A 15,923-nucleotide genomic window follows, 5' to 3' on the forward strand; every position below is an offset into this window, starting at 1 on the left:
ATGAGGTGTACGGAGCGGAGCCGCGTGTGTATGAGGTGTACGGAGCGGAGCCGCATGTGTGCGAGGTGTACGGAGCGGAGCCGCGTGTGTATGAGGTGGAGCCGCGCGTGTACGAGGTGTACGGAGAGGAGCCGTGTGTGTACGAGGTGTACGGAGAGGAGCCGCGTGTGTACGAGGTGTACGGAGCGGAGCCGTGTGTACGAGGTGTACGGAGCGGAGCCGCGAGTGTACGAGGTGTACGGAGCGGAGCCGCGAGTGTACGAGGTGTACGGAGCGGAGCCGCGTGTGTATGAGGTGTACGGAGCGGAGCCGCATGTGTGCGAGGTGTACGGAGCGGAGCCGCGTGTGTGTACGAGGTGGAGCCGCGCGTGTACGAGGTGTACGGAGAGGAGCCGTGTGTGTACGAGGTGTACGGGGAGGAGCCGCGTGTGTACAAGGTGTACGGAGCGGAGCCGTGTGTACGAGGTGTACGGAGCGGAGCCGCGTGTGTACGAGGTGTACGGAGCGGAGCCGTGTGTGTATGAGGTGTACGGAGCGGAGCCGCATGTGTGCGAGGTGTACGGAGCGGAGCCGCGTGTGTGTACGAGGTGGAGCCGCGCGTGTACGAGGTGTACGGAGAGGAGCCGTGTGTGTACGAGGTGTACGGAGCGGAGCCGTGTGTACGAGGTGTACGGAGCTGAGCCGCGAGTGTACGAGGTGTACGGAGCGGAGCCGTGTGTGTATGAGGTGTACGGAGCGGAGCCGCGTGTGTATGAGGTGTACGGAGCGGAGCCGCATGTGTGCGAGGTGTACGGAGCGGAGCCGCGTGTGTGTACGAGGTGGAGCCGCGCGTGTACGAGGTGTACGGAGAGGAGCCGTGTGTGTACGAGGTGTACGGGGAGGAGCCGCGTGTGTACGAGGTGTACGGAGCGGAGCCGTGTGTACGAGGTGTACGGAGCGGAGCCGCGTGTGTACGAGGTGTACGGAGCGGAGCCGTGTGTGTATGAGGTGTACGGAGCGGAGCCGCATGTGTGCGAGGTGTACGGAGCGGAGCCGCGTGTGTGTACGAGGTGGAGCCGCGCGTGTACGAGGTGTACGGAGAGGAGCCGTGTGTGTACGAGGTGTACGGAGCGGAGCCGTGTGTACGAGGTGTACGGAGCTGAGCCGCGAGTGTACGAGGTGTACGGAGCGGAGCCGTGTGTGTATGAGGTGTACGGAGCGGAGCCGCGTGTGTATGAGGTGTACGGAGCGGAGCCGCATGTGTGCGAGGTGTACGGAGCGGAGCCGCGTGTGTGTACGAGGTGGAGCCGCGCGTGTACGAGGTGTACGGAGAGGAGCCGTGTGTGTACGAGGTGTACGGGGAGGAGCCGCGTGTGTACGAGGTGTACGGAGCGGAGCCGTGTGTACGAGGTGTACGGAGCGGAGCCGCGTGTGTACGAGGTGTATGGAGCGGAGCCGTGTGTGTATGAGGTGTACGGAGCGGAGCCGCGTGTGTATGAGGTGTACGGAGCGGAGCCGCATGTGTGCGAGGTGTACGGAGCGGAGCCGCGTGTGTATGAGGTGGAGCCGCGCGTGTACGAGGTGTACGGAGAGGAGCCGTGTGTGTACGAGGTGTACGGAGAGGAGCCGCGTGTGTACGAGGTGTACGGAGCGGAGCCGTGTGTACGAGGTGTACGGAGCGGAGCCGCGAGTGTACGAGGTGTACGGAGCGGAGCCGTGTGTGTATGAGGTGTACGGAGCGGAGCCGCGTGTGTATGAGGTGTACGGAGCGGAGCCGCATGTGTGCGAGGTGTACGGAGCGGAGCCGCGTGTGTGTACGAGGTGGAGCCGCGCGTGTACGAGGTGTACGGAGAGGAGCCGTGTGTGTACGAGGTGTACGGGGAGGAGCCGCGTGTGTACAAGGTGTACGGAGCGGAGCCGTGTGTACGAGGTGTACGGAGCGGAGCCGCGTGTGTACGAGGTGTACGGAGCGGAGCCGTGTGTGTATGAGGTGTACGGAGCGGAGCCGCATGTGTGCGAGGTGTACGGAGCGGAGCCGCATGTGTGCGAGGTGTACGGAGCGGAGCCGCGTGTGTGTACGAGGTGGAGCCGCGCGTGTACAAGGTGTACGGAGAGGAGCCGTGTGTGTACGAGGTGTACGGAGCGGAGCCGTGTGTACGAGGTGTACGGAGCTGAGCCGCGAGTGTACGAGGTGTACGGAGCGGAGCCGTGTGTGTATGAGGTGTACGGAGCGGAGCCGCATGTGTGCGAGGTGTACGGAGCGGAGCCGCGTGTGTGTACGAGGTGGAGCCGCGCGTGTACGAGGTGTACGGAGAGGAGCCGTGTGTGTACGAGGTGTACGGGGAGGAGCCACGTGTGTACGAGGTGTACGGAGCGGAGCCGTGTGTACGAGGTGTACGGAGCGGAGCCGCGTGTGTACGAGGTGTACGGAGCGGAGCCGTGTGTGTATGAGGTGTACGGAGCGGAGCCGCATGTGTGCGAGGTGTACGGAGCGGAGCCGCGTGTGTGTACGAGGTGGAGCCGCGCGTGTACGAGGTGTACGGAGAGGAGCCGTGTGTGTACGAGGTGTACGGAGAGGAGCCGCGTGTGTACGAGGTGTACGGAGAGGAGCTGTGTGTACGAGGTGTACGGAGCGGAGCCGCGTGTGTGCGAGGTGTACGGAGAGGAGCCGTGTGTGTACGAGGTGTACGGAGCGGAGCCGTGTGTGTACGAGGTGTACGGAGCGGAGCCGTGTGTGTATGAGGTGTACGGAGCGGAGCCGCATGTGTGCGAGGTGTACGGAGAGGAGCCGCGTGTGTGTACGAGGTGGAGCCGCGCGTGTACGAGGTGTACGGAGAGGAGCCGTGTGTGTATGAGGTGTACGGAGAAGAGCCGTGTGTGTACGAGGTGTACGGAGCGGAGCCGTGTGTACGAGGTGTACGGAGAGGAGCCGTGTGTACGAGGTGTACGGAGAGGAGCCACGCGTGTACGAGGTGGACAGAGTGGAGCCGTGTGTGTAGAAAGCATACAAAGCTGGCTTTTCCCACGGACACAGGAGTACACGGCAGAGCCCCGAGGAGCATTTTAAAACACACACATGACGTTCCACCTGAAGTGATGTGCTGGAAGCTGACCGGAAATGAGATAATTTCTTGAGGAGATTGTGACGGAACCAGGAATGCTTCAGATCCATCACCGTGTCCTCCTCCGACAGCGCAGACAGCAGGATCGCCTTGGAATCGGGGATGCTGGCCAAGTGAGCGGATCATGATAGGTCCTGCACCGGGAGGCTCAGGTGGGCACTACAATGGGAGCCGGGCTGCTATAGTATCTTTGTAGAATCTTTCTTTATTTCTTTCTCTCTTTTTCTTTCTCTCTCTGTTCTTTCTCTGTCTCTCTCTGTTCTTTCTTTCTTTCCCCTCTTTCTTTCTCTCTCACTGTTCTTTCTTTCTCTCTCACTGTTCTTTCTTTCTTTCCCCTTTCTTTCTCGCTCTCTCTGTTTTCTTTTTTCTCTCTCTCTCTGTTTTCTCTCTTCCTTAGTACCAGTCAGTGTGCCCATAATGCCAGCCACTGTGCCCTCAGTACCAGTCAGTGTGATCAGCAGTGCTAAATGGGTGCGATTAGGTGTGGATATGGGTGTGACTAGTTGTGAAATGGGTGTGGCTGGGCGTGGCCAAAATTTGCAGCGGCGCGCTGCGCGCGCCGCAGTCTTTGTCCCTCTTTCCCTTCTTCAAAAGTTGGGAGGTATGATAGGGGCGACTATGACCAGGGGGTCTGGTTGCCCAATAGAGAGCAGTTCTGCCAGGAATTCTGTAATCATGCATACAAAAGGGGACAGAGATTTGGGAGGAGTATTGTACCTAAAAGCAATAAATAGGACTGAGCTGAAATACTGGGCACAGCTGTGACTACATGTTATATAGTCGTGTTAATCTCCTCTCACTTCTTGTAAACTACAAGTGTACAAAGATATTATATAGTCACCATGTGACTAGTGGGCCTGTGTAACTTCAAATGCCAGGGCTGAATTTTAGTCCCAGTCCGGCCCTGCCAGTGCGCGTGTCCTGAGTAAAGCGAACAGTGCTCAAAGCTACCTGTGGAGCGGGCAGCAACCGAGTAGATGTGTACTTCACACCCGCAGGACCTGAAGCACGTGACTGCTAGAGGCGTGGCCTAAACTCCACACAGCTAGGAGCTGCAAGACAATTCCTAGCAGAGTAACTGCGAGACAAAGTTACCAAGGGGCATAGACAGTGAGAATAGTCAGGACGTAGCCAATGAGTCACACACAGAGATAGCTGCAAGGTACCAGAGGGGCGAGCAGAGAGTAGTCAGGTCACAGGCAATGAGTCATACACAGATAGTTGCAAGGTACAAGAGGGGCGAGCAGAGAGTAGTCAAGTCACAGGCAATGAGTCATACACATAATAACGCAGTACAAAATCAACAGGCAAACTCACAACGGGAAACAGAATCAGGTCAGAACCATATAAACAAGCTATAGCAACAAACAGGCACACGGGGGTCAGTACACTCGGCCAAAGGCAAAAGTATAACTGGCAGGGATTGAAGCTACCCAGGGGTTTATGAAGCTCTCCCAGAATCAGAAAGAGGCCACAATCATTAACCCCAAGTGTGCAGGTCAAAACCTGCACAGAGCTCCAGACATTAACCCCCGGTGTGCAGCTCAAAAACCTGCACTGGGATCATGACACCATCAATACATGTGTGGGGGCTGTCTTTCCTTTGGGGTCTGCTCTGGGGCAGTTAGTTTTCCCCTTTTCTTGCTTTAGGCTTATTTAGTCCCCCGGCAGTGACGAAGCGTCTAGGTTCATCGTAGGAACGCTCCACGGCTGCTGCTAGTTGTGTGGTTAGGATCAGGGATCTACAATCTGCAGTTACCAACCTCTCTGGTTTTCTGTGACTTAGCTTGTTTTGTTTTTTCCTCCTCGGTGACCCATTCATAACAGGAGGTCCTCATTCTCTCCTTGGAAGCCCGGATAGCATCCTGGGTGCGATCCCAAATGTCGCGTGCCTCCACCACCCAGTCTGCCACCCTGGAGTCGGTGGATGACACGGGCATGGGCACAGGGACGTGCGGATGCTGACCGTAATTTAGGAGGAATGGGGTCTGATCGGTGGAGTCGGCCACAGCATTGTTCAAAGCAAACTCTGCCCACGGCAGCAAGGATGCCCAGTCGTCCTTCCTGGCCGAGACAAAATGTCGAAGATATGTGATCAGGGTCTGGTTGGCTCTCTCTACCAACCCGTTCGTCTCGGGATGATAGGCCGAGGAGAGATTAAGCTCAATGCTGAGCAGGAAACAAAGCTCTCTCCAAAACCGGGACGCAAACTGAGGACCCCGGTCACTAACAATCTTGTCCGGCATGCCATGCAGGCGGAAAACGTGCTTAATGAACACTGCCAGGCCCCGCGCAGAAGGTAACCGGGAGAGAGGTACCAAGTGCACCATCTTAGAGAAATGGTAGGTGACAACCCAAATGACCATGCTGCCACTGGACTTGGGTAGCCCCACCACAAAGTCCATACCGACCATCTCCCAGGGCCTGTCTGCTACCGGCAGAGGAAAAAGAAGCCTAGCGGTCCGCTGCCGAGAGGACCTATTCTGGGCGCAAGAGACGCACGCCTGAATATAATCCCTGACGTCACGGGCCATATGCGGCCACCAGTACGTCCTCGCCAAAAGCTCAGAGGTCCGTTTTGTCCCGAAATGTTCACACACCCTGGATGAATGAGCCCAAGAGAGGACCTCCGGTCGCAGACAGGCAGGGACAAATGTCTTGCCCGGAGGTACTGTGAAAATGATGAGTGACCTCATGGAGATCAACATCCAACACTGCGGAGACACCATCACATGTTTCTCAACGCAGTGATGCTAGAGCAATGCCCCCATCCCTTATGGGAAATATGCAAAAACATGTAAATCAACAGCCACGGAGACACCATCACGTTTCTCAACGCAAGCAATGACTAGCCAGGTCTTTCACCGGGAAGGAACAACCACGGGAAGGGCAGTCTCCAATGAAGGAAACCACCTATGCCAAAACATGGTATCCATCCACAGACAGCTGTTTCGGGGTATTGCCCCTCATTAGTGTGGAGTAGGAAACTGGCTAGTAGGAGCAATGCCTAGTAAAAGACTGTGAAAATGAGGATGAGTGACCTCATGGAGATCAACATCCAACACTGCGGAGACACCATCACATGTTTCTCAACGCAGTGATGCTAGAGCAATGCCCCCATCCCTTATGGGAAATATGCAAAAACATGTAAATCAACAGCCGCGGAGACACCATCACGTTTCTCAACGCAAGCAATGACTAGCCAGGTCTTTCACCGGGAAGGAACAACCACGGGAAGGGCAGTCTCCAATGAAGGAAACCACCTATGCCAAAACATGGTATCCATCCACAGACAGCTGTTTCGGGGTATTGCCCCTCATCAGTGTGGAGTAGGAAACTGGCTAGTAGGAGCAATGCCTAGTAAAAGACTGTGAAAATGAGGATGAGTGACCTCATGGAGATCAACATCCAACACTGCGGAGACACCATCACATGTTTCTCAACGCAGTGATGCTAGAGCAATGCCCCCATCCCTTATGGGAAATATGCAAAAACATGTAAATCAACAGCCGCGGAGACACCATCACATGTTTCTCAACGCAAGCAATGACTAGCCAGGTCTTTCACCGGGAAGGAACAACCACGGGAAGGGCAGTCTCCAATGAAGGAAACCACCTATGCCAAAACATAGTATCCATCCACAGACAGCTGTTTCGGGGTATTGCCCCTCATCAGTGTGGAGTAGGAAACTGGCTAGTAGGAGCAATGCCTAGTAAAAGACTGTGAAAATGAGGATGAGTGACCTCATGGAGATCAACATCCAACACTGCGGAGACACCATCACGTTTCTCAACGCAGGTGGCATAGGTGGTTTCCTTCATTGGAGACTGCCCTTCCCGTGGTTGTTCCTTCCCGGTGAAAGACCTGGCTAGTCATTGCTTGCGTTGAGAAACATGTGATGGTGTCTCCGCGGCTGTTGATTTACATGTTTTTGCATATTTCCCATAAGGGATGGGGGCATTGCTCTAGCATCACTGCGTTGAGAAACATGTGATGGTGTCTCTGCAGTGTTGGATGTTGATGCCCATGAGGTCACTCATCCTCATTTTCACAGTCTTTTACTAGGCATTGCTCCTACTAGCCAGTTTCCTACTCCACACTGATGAGGGGCAATACCCCGAAACAGCTGTCTGTGGATGGATACCATGTTTTGGCATAGGTGGTTTCCTTCATTGGAGACTGCCCTTCCCGTGGTTGCTCCTTCCCGGTGAAAGACCTGGCTAGTCATTGCTTGCGTTGAGAAACATGTGATGGTGTCTCCGCGGCTGTTGATTTACATGTTTTTGCCCGCAGGTACTGACTCAAAGGCAACCGGAGCCAAAGTCCTCAGGCTCTCGGATGGGACAATCAGCCGAGGCTCCTCCTCCTCTTCCTCTGATGACACCATGGAGCGGGAAAGAGCATCGGCCCAGACATTCTTCTCCCTGGAGAGAAAATGGAGGGTGAACTGGAACCAGGAAAAGAACAAAAACCATCTGGCCTGGCGAGAGTTTAGCCGCTGGGCTGTTTGCAAATAGACCAAGTTTTTGTGGTCGGTGAACACCTGGAAAGGGTGGCGAGCCCCCTTCCAGGAGGTGTCTCCACTCCGAGAAGGCCAACTTCATCGCTAGCAACTCCCTGTCCCCGATGGCATAATTCCTCTCCGCCGGTGTGAAGGTCTTGGAGAAAAAGAAGCATGGGTGCTTCCGACCTTGCGTGTCCTTCTGAAACAGGACCGCTCCAGCACCGACGGAGGAGGCATCCACTTCCAGAATGAAGAGCTTATCTACATTGGGGTGAGGTAGAATGGGAGCGCTAGCGAAATGGGACTTAATGGAGAAGGCCTTGGAGACCGGTTCCGACCGCAACTTGGGATTTGCACCCTTCTTGGTGAGGGCTACCAAGGGTGCTACCAAAGTCGAGAAGTGGGGGATGAATTGGCAATAATAATTTATGAACCCCATAAAGCGCTGCACCGCTTTGAGAGAATGAGGTTCCTGCCAATCCATCACTGCCTGTAGCTTGGCAGGATCCATGGCCAATCCCCGGGCGGAGACGATATAGCCCTGGAAAGGCAAGGACTCCTGCTCAAACACACATTTCTCTAACTTGGCATAAAGAGAGTTGGCCCGCAGGAGATTGAAAACTTTGCGAACATCTCTCCGGTGGGAGTCAATATCTGGAGAGTAGATGAGAATATCATCCAGATAGACTACAACCGAGGTGGTAAGCATATCCCGGAAGATATCGTTCACAAAGTCTTGGAAGACGGCCGGGGCATTACAGAGCCCGAATGGCATCACCAGCTATTCATAGTGCCCATCCCTGGTGTTAAATGCAGTCTTCCATTCGTCCCCATCACGGATGCGAATCAGGTTGTAAGCCCCCGCAGACCAAGTTTGGAAAACACCCTCGCTCCTCGTAGCCTAACAAACAGCTCTGATATCAGGGGCAGAGGATACTTATTCTTAACCGTGACGGCGTTAAGACCCCTGTAATCAATGCAAAGACGTAGTTCCCCACTCTTCTTCTGGACGAAGAAGAATCCCGCCCCCGCTGGCGACACTGACTTCCTAATGAATCCTCTTGCCAGATTCTCCCTGATGTATTGAGACATGGCCTCTGTCTCCGGGAGAGAGAGGGGATAGACTCGACCCCGGGGAGGCTCAGCACCAGGCAAGAGGTCAATAGGACAGTCATAGGGGCGAGCGGTGGAAGGGTCTCCGCCACCTTTTTGGAGAACACGTCCGCATACTGTCGATAGTGTTTGGGAAGCGAGGAGAGATCAGCGGGAACCTCGTTGGAGACAACCTGAACGCACTCCCTCAGACATCTACCCTCACATGATTTACTCCACCCAATAATCCTCCCTGAAGACCACTCTATATGGGGGGAGTGGTACCGCAGCCAGGGGACCCCTAGAAGTACCTGGTCAATACCCTCGGGCATGACGAGGAGGGATATCGTCTCCTGATGAGATGGAGCCACTGAGAGTAACAAGGTGGGTTATCTGCGAGGGTAGAGTGGCGACATTCACCACTCTGACGGTGACTGGTGTAGACATCATAACCAGGGGTATAGCGTGCCGTTGAGTGAAGGCTGACGACATAAAATTGCCCTCTGCCCCGGAATCCACGCAAACCTCCACCACCAGAGAGGAAGAATCAAACTCAAGTGTCCCCTTAAAGGACAGCTTGGAGGAAAACGTCGCTGATTCTAGTGCGCCGCCTCCCACGGCCACTAGGCGCGAGCGTTCTCCCAGCTGCTGTGGGCACCGGTTGGCAAGGTGACCGGACTGCCGGCAAACATGACAGCTCACAGGAGCTCGAGCGGACCGGGGCCTGGATCCCTCACGGGAAGCCCTCTGACGCTCGGACGCCCGATCGGAAGATTCCAGAGGTTTAGTAAAACTAGGTGCCAACCTAAACCTCTGCCTACACTGGTCCTGCTCCAACCTTCGCTCGGCGAAGCGAAGATCAATACGGGTGGAGACAGTGATAAGCCCCTCCAGTGTAGCGGGAATCTCCCTGGTGGCCAGAGCGTCCTTCACATGGCCAGCCAAACCTCTCCACAATGCCGGAATGAGGACCTTATCTGGCCACTCTAATTCTGAGGCCAGCGTCCGGAACTGGATGGCAAAGTGGCTGATCATGGACGAGCCCTGTGACAATGCCAGCAGCTGGAGCGCGGTGTCATGGGTGACTCGTGGTCCCAGGAAGACCTGCTTCAGAGTGTCCAAGAACCGCGAGACACTCTGCACCACATTATCACCACGCTCCCACAGCGGTGTGGCCCACTCCAAACCCCTGCACCCCACAAGAGGGAAATAATAAATCCCACTTTAGCCCGCTCAGAGGGGAATCGTGCAGCCAGCAGCTCCAGCACTGGCTTGCGAAACCCCTACAAGAAGCACTATCACCCGAGAACTTCTCGGGCAGCGGGAGGTGGGACAAAGTCGGGGCAGGGATGGCTGTGGTCACACGGTTGACAGCCTCTGTGGCTGCCTGGACAGCGACCGTAGTAACATCCGCAGCTGAGGCTGAACGCTCGAGAGCCGCCAACCTGCCCTGCAGCTGCCGGATGTACTGCAGCAGTCGCTGTTCATCCGCCATTACTAGCCAGACCCCGGCGCTAGGATGTTAGGGCTGGCGGAACGCACCAAATTATAAAATAATAGTAGGTGCGTTCGCAGCCCGGGGTCCACCGTGCAGAGGTGGTACACTGCTGCTAAGTAATGGCGGAAGAATTAAACGGTGTGAAACCAGTCACACGTGGGTTACATCACCCAATGTGAACAGGGGCAAACTCTGTTAATGCACAGAGCCGCACAACCGCTGAACGTAAATGCCTGAGCCTGATAAGCTCACAGAGCCCGGCCAAAAGAGCGCACAGTGTACGGCCACAGAACTCTACCCCAAGGACATGGGGTTAGAGTCCTTCTAGGCCCACTGAACGCGCGGCGTCGCTGCCGTGAACGCCGCTATAGACGCTGGCTATGGAGCACGTGCACTGAGGCGTGCAGAGTCCCTGGAGAGGACTGGTGCCTGACTCAAGCTCTGTCCTACCTACGCCTAAGCCTGAGCGCTAGCAGGCTAGGCTGCACAACACATGCGTACCAAGGGTAGGGGTTTCTTAATGAGTCATTCACCAGAGACATTCATGCATGCATACATCACTCAATCCACATAGTCTGTAAATACAGTCTTATTCTAGCGCATGGCCGTAAGGCCATGCAAACCTTTTATAGAAGCGAGCGTCCGGGACCTTCCTGGCTTCTCGGATGGGCCAATCCGAACAGGACCAGGACCTGAGCACGTGACCTTCGATCTCCAATGGGAGATCACTCCACGGGCATGCTCAGTGGCCCGACATGGGGACTTAGTCCCTGGAGAATCTCGCTGCTGAGCAGCATGTATTGTCATAGCTGCACCAGAGGTGGCAGCAGCAGCAAGCAAAGCCACGGAGCTGGTCTGGGCAGAGCGCCTGGACTGATGAATTTGCTGAGCAACCTCCTCTGTGGCTGGAGAGGAATGGGAGACCGCTGGAAGTAAGGCTCGGGATTCTCGCTGTGCAGCGACAGAAATCCGACGCCTAACAAGCCCCCCTAAATGATCCCATTTTACAAACTACACCTCTCAATGAATTCATCTAGGGGTGCAGTGATCATAATGACACCACAGGTGTGTCATAATTTTATACCATTGGGCAGTGAAGAGAAAAACTTTTAACCACAAAAAATAGAATTAGTCTTACCGGTAATTCGGTTTCTAGAAGCCTTCGACGACAGCATAGGAAGTTGTCTCCACGCCTTAATGGGGGACAAGAAGCACAAAGAGGTTAAAAGCCCCTCCCACCTCCTATTCGCCAGTGACTTACAACTAACACCATAGCACCAATTACCTTTAGGCTCACAGGAATTATCCAGGAATTATCCAAGGAACATAGAGAGAGAAATAGTGCTGTCGTGGAAGGTTCCTAGAAACCGAATTACTGGTAAGACTAATTCTATTTTCTCTAGTCACCTTCCACGACAGCATAGGAGGAATACCAACCAATTCTGCTAGGGGGGAAAATGGCCTGAAGAACTTTTCTGCCGAAGGCTAAATCCCTATTGGACAACAAGTCCAATCTATAGTGTCTGGTGAAGGTATGAAGTAAAGACCATGCAGCGGCCCTGCAAATCTGCTCGGTGGATGCGTCAGCTCTTTCAGCCCAGGAGGCTGAGGTAGACCTTGTTAGAATGAGCCTTGACCCTGGAGAGGGGTGTCATATTCTGGCTAGATAAGTTTCAGATATAGCTCTCTTGATCCAATTTGCGATGGTACTCTTCGCCACCTTCTTTCCCTTATTTATACCCGATGGATGAACGAACAGATTCTGGTCAATTCTCCATGATTTGGTTTGTTCCAAAATTGAACGTCGAACATCGAGAGTATGGAACTCCTCCTCCTTTGCATTTGTTTGACTCTGGCAAAAGAAGGGGAGGATGATGTCCTGTGAATGGTGAAAATCGAACACTACTTTGGGCAGAAAGGATGGATCAAGATGTAGAACTATACAAGACGTATCTGATTATTAGATATGGTTTTCTTATAGACGGTGCCTGCAGTTCCCATACGTCTTGCCATAGTTACAGCAACTAGGAAGGCCACTTTGAAAGAAAGAAACTGAGAGGTACAGTAGGATAGAAGTTCTAATGGTGGTTGTGTGAGGCCCTAAGGACTATACTTAGATTCCATGAAGGAATAAAAGACTGTTTCCTTTGACGCAGTCTAAGGGCTGACACCATGAACCTTTTAATCCAATGATGGCTGGCTAAGTCCTGATCAAATACAGAGCTCAGGGCAGAGACCTAGACCTTCAATGTACTAGGTTTGAGGCCCAATTCTAACCCTTTCAGTAAGAAGTCCAATATTTGTGAGATATTGGGGTGGAATGGATCTGGTGCATTAGGCATGCACCATGATGAAAATTTTTTTATGCTTTGTTGTAAATTGCATTAGTGACTGGCTTTCTGGACATCTGTAAGGTGGCAATTACTTTGTCCGAAAGCCCTTGTGCACATAACACCTGGGCCTCAGTAGCCAAGCAGCTAACTACAGTTTTTGAGGGTTTGGATGATGCACAGGTCCCTGTGAGAGAAGATCGGTGTCCAGTGGTAACTGTATTGGACCGTCCACCTGAAGATCAATGACAAGGTTGAACCAGCTCCTTTTCGTCCACATTGGAGCCACTAGGATGGTTGGTACCTGATCTTCCGAAGAGTCCTTGCCAGCATTGGAATCTGAGGAAATGCATAGGCTAGCTGGAAGTTCCACAGTTGAGCGAAAGAGTCTACTCCCCTGGACCTGTCCTTGGGGTTCAAGGAGAAATAGTTTTTGACCTGTGGCGAATAAGTCGATTTCTGGCCAGCCCCATCTTGTTACCAGCATCCAGAAGATTCCTTGGTTCAGGCTCCATTCTCCCGGTTGTATGTTCTGACGACTTAGGAAGTCTACTTGAAGGTTGGAGGACACTTTTAGGTGGACGGCTGTCAGGGAGAGAAGATGCCTTTCGGCCCAACTAAATATTCGGCTTGATATGCTTTTCAAGCTGTCAAACTTTGTGCTCCCCTGAGCTGGGCTACGGTGGTGATGTTGTCCGAATACACCCTAACATGACAACCGGTGACTTGGTTGTCTGCTGCAAGAAGGGTCTCCTCCACTGCCTTCAACTGTCTTATGAGGAAAGGTTGCAGGATTTGGGAATGTTTAGTTTGCAAAAGAGAAGACTGAGAGGAGACTTAATTGCTGTCTACAAATATCTAAAGGGCTGTCACATTGTAGAAGGATCAACTTTATTCTCATTTGCACAAGGAAAGACTAGAAGCAATGGGATGAAACTGAATGGGAGGAGACACAGATTAGATATTAGAAAAAACTTTTTGACAGTTAGAGTGATCAATGAGTGGAACAGGCTGCCACGAGAAGTGGTGAGTTCTCCTTCAATGGAAGTCTTCAAACAGAGGCTGGACAGACATCTGACTGGGATGATCTAGCGAATCCTGCTTTGAGCAGGGGGTTGGACCAGATGGCCCAGGAGGTCCCTTCCAACTCTACGATTCTATGATATATTCTATGATATAACTCTCTGAAGTTGGATGACCTGGCACTTGTCTTCGGACTCCAGTGTCCCTGGAAAGGGGAGTGGGATACTACGCCACCCCAGCCTTTCTTGCTGGCATTGGTTGTTTACATAACCAGAGGTGATTGGGACCAGGCTAGATTTTTGGGGCTTAATCTACCAGCCAGTGAAGCCTTTACTCGGCCCAGGGCCTGAACTTTCCTGTTAAGCGAGTTGAGATTTCTGCTCCAGCTCTTGAGAAAGAGCCTGTAAGGTCCTTGAGTGGGCCTGAGCCCAAGGTACCGACTGGATGCAAGAGGTCATGGAGCCTAGAACAGACATTGCTGCCCGAAGGGTAGGGGACCTGTATTTCTTGAACTTGGAGATTTTGGTTATCAGAGTCAGGCGATGATCTTCTGGTAGGAAAGACATTTGATTTTCTGAGTCCAGTAGCACTCCTAAGAACCTTCTTGTTGTGAAGGGTTCAAGTTCTGATTTTTAGATTTGGGAGCCACCCCAGGGATTGTAAAATGTTCAGTGCCCTCAGCACATGACTCCTGAGAGTCTGAGCAGATGGAGCTATGATCAGGAGATAGTCCAGATAAGGCACAATACAGATGCCCTACCCCTGGATGTAGATCATTCACTACCTCTGACATTATCCTGGGGAACACCCTTGGTGCAGAAGAAATGCCGAAGGGGAGCACTTTGTATTGATAAATGAGGTACTATCAGTGGAATTGCTGATCTCACCAACTCCATCTTGAATCTTCAATACACAATATCATGGTTGAGACCTTTCATATTTATTATATTGCACGCATCTCATGAAGGTTTTTTCACGACAAAGATGCGGTAGTAGTGACCTCTTCCCCACTCGTCCACTGGTACTGGGGGAGATTGTATTTGATTTTAGCAGATCCTGAAGACCCGATATCAGTAAGCCTTGGTCTCCCTGGGATGGTAGGGAGGTGACTCTTAGACCCCGAGGAGGGGAGGATTCGAACTCTATAAAGGAGGCCCTCTCTGATAACATCGAGGATCCACTGGCAACTGGAAATGGCCAGCCACTGATGGAAGAAATTCGAAAGCCTCCCTCCTACAAGGTCGGAGTCATTGCTTGTCCTGGTGCTGCTGGGGGACAAGGATGTTCTTGCCTCTTTAGTGTAGCTCCATCTCCCAGTTTTCCCTTTACACTTGGCTTGAGGGGTCTGAGGCAGCGAGGAACGAAAAAAGTGCTTCTTGGCAGGCTTCAGCTTAGGAAGTCTTTTTGTCTGTGGCCTTCTCCAATAGGTCATCAAGGGCTGGTCCGAAGACATATTCACCCTTAAAGGGGATGGAGCACAGTTTAACCTTAGAAGTAACATCCCCACTCCACATTTTAAGTCACAGAGCCCTTCTATCAGAGTTGGACTGGACCAGGGTCCTAGCAGCGATGCAAACCGATTCAACAGAGGCATCCGCCAAGAATCCAGTTGCCCTCTTTAGTAACGGAGGTGAATCTAACAACCCCCCTCTTGAGGTCCCCTGAAAGATGTGATTGTCCAATGGATCCATCCACCGGAATAGGGATCTGGAAACACAGGTGGAAGCTATGTAGGTTTTAAAAGAGGAGGTGGATCTCCAAGGATTTTTTTCAGCAGGTTCTCCACCTTCCTATCCATTAGGTCCTTAAGCTGGGATGAATCCTCAAAGGGGAGTGCAGTTTTCTTGGCTACTCTCCGCATCTGTACATCCACTTTAGGAACATCCCAGCTAACGGATTTGCCTTCCAGGGAAAACCTATGCTTAAGTTCCAAGGGGGTACTCAGCTGTTTCTCCGAGGGCTCCCACTCTTGAGAGATCATGTTCATGATATTCTCATGGACCGGGGAACCCAATCTGCCTCCCTGCTTTTAACCCTCCAAACATTTCATCTTGGATTGGTTTGGAGAACCTGTTCCTCCTCCAAGCCCGTAGTGCACCAATTAATTCCACCATATATTCCTTGGAGAAGAGGTATTTTTTAGCCTCCGATATTTTATGTGATGACTATTCTTCCCATTTTTCTGAAGCAGAGCCATAAGAGTCTTGAGAATCAGAGTCCTCAATTTGGAGCCTTCTCTTCTTAGGTGGGAGATGGTCGCGGAGGAGGTGTAAAGGTAGCTAGGGAGGATTCGACCTCCTGCTTGACCAGGTTATGCATCTCATCCAGGAGCGAGGGATGTTCAGCCCTAACCAGCTTCCTATTGCAGATGGCAC

This window comes from Dendrobates tinctorius, unplaced genomic scaffold (assembly GCF_039654945.1).
Source record: "Dendrobates tinctorius isolate UK_male_01 unplaced genomic scaffold, ASM3965494v1 ptg000104l, whole genome shotgun sequence".
NCBI lineage: Eukaryota > Metazoa > Chordata > Amphibia > Anura > Dendrobatidae > Dendrobates > Dendrobates tinctorius.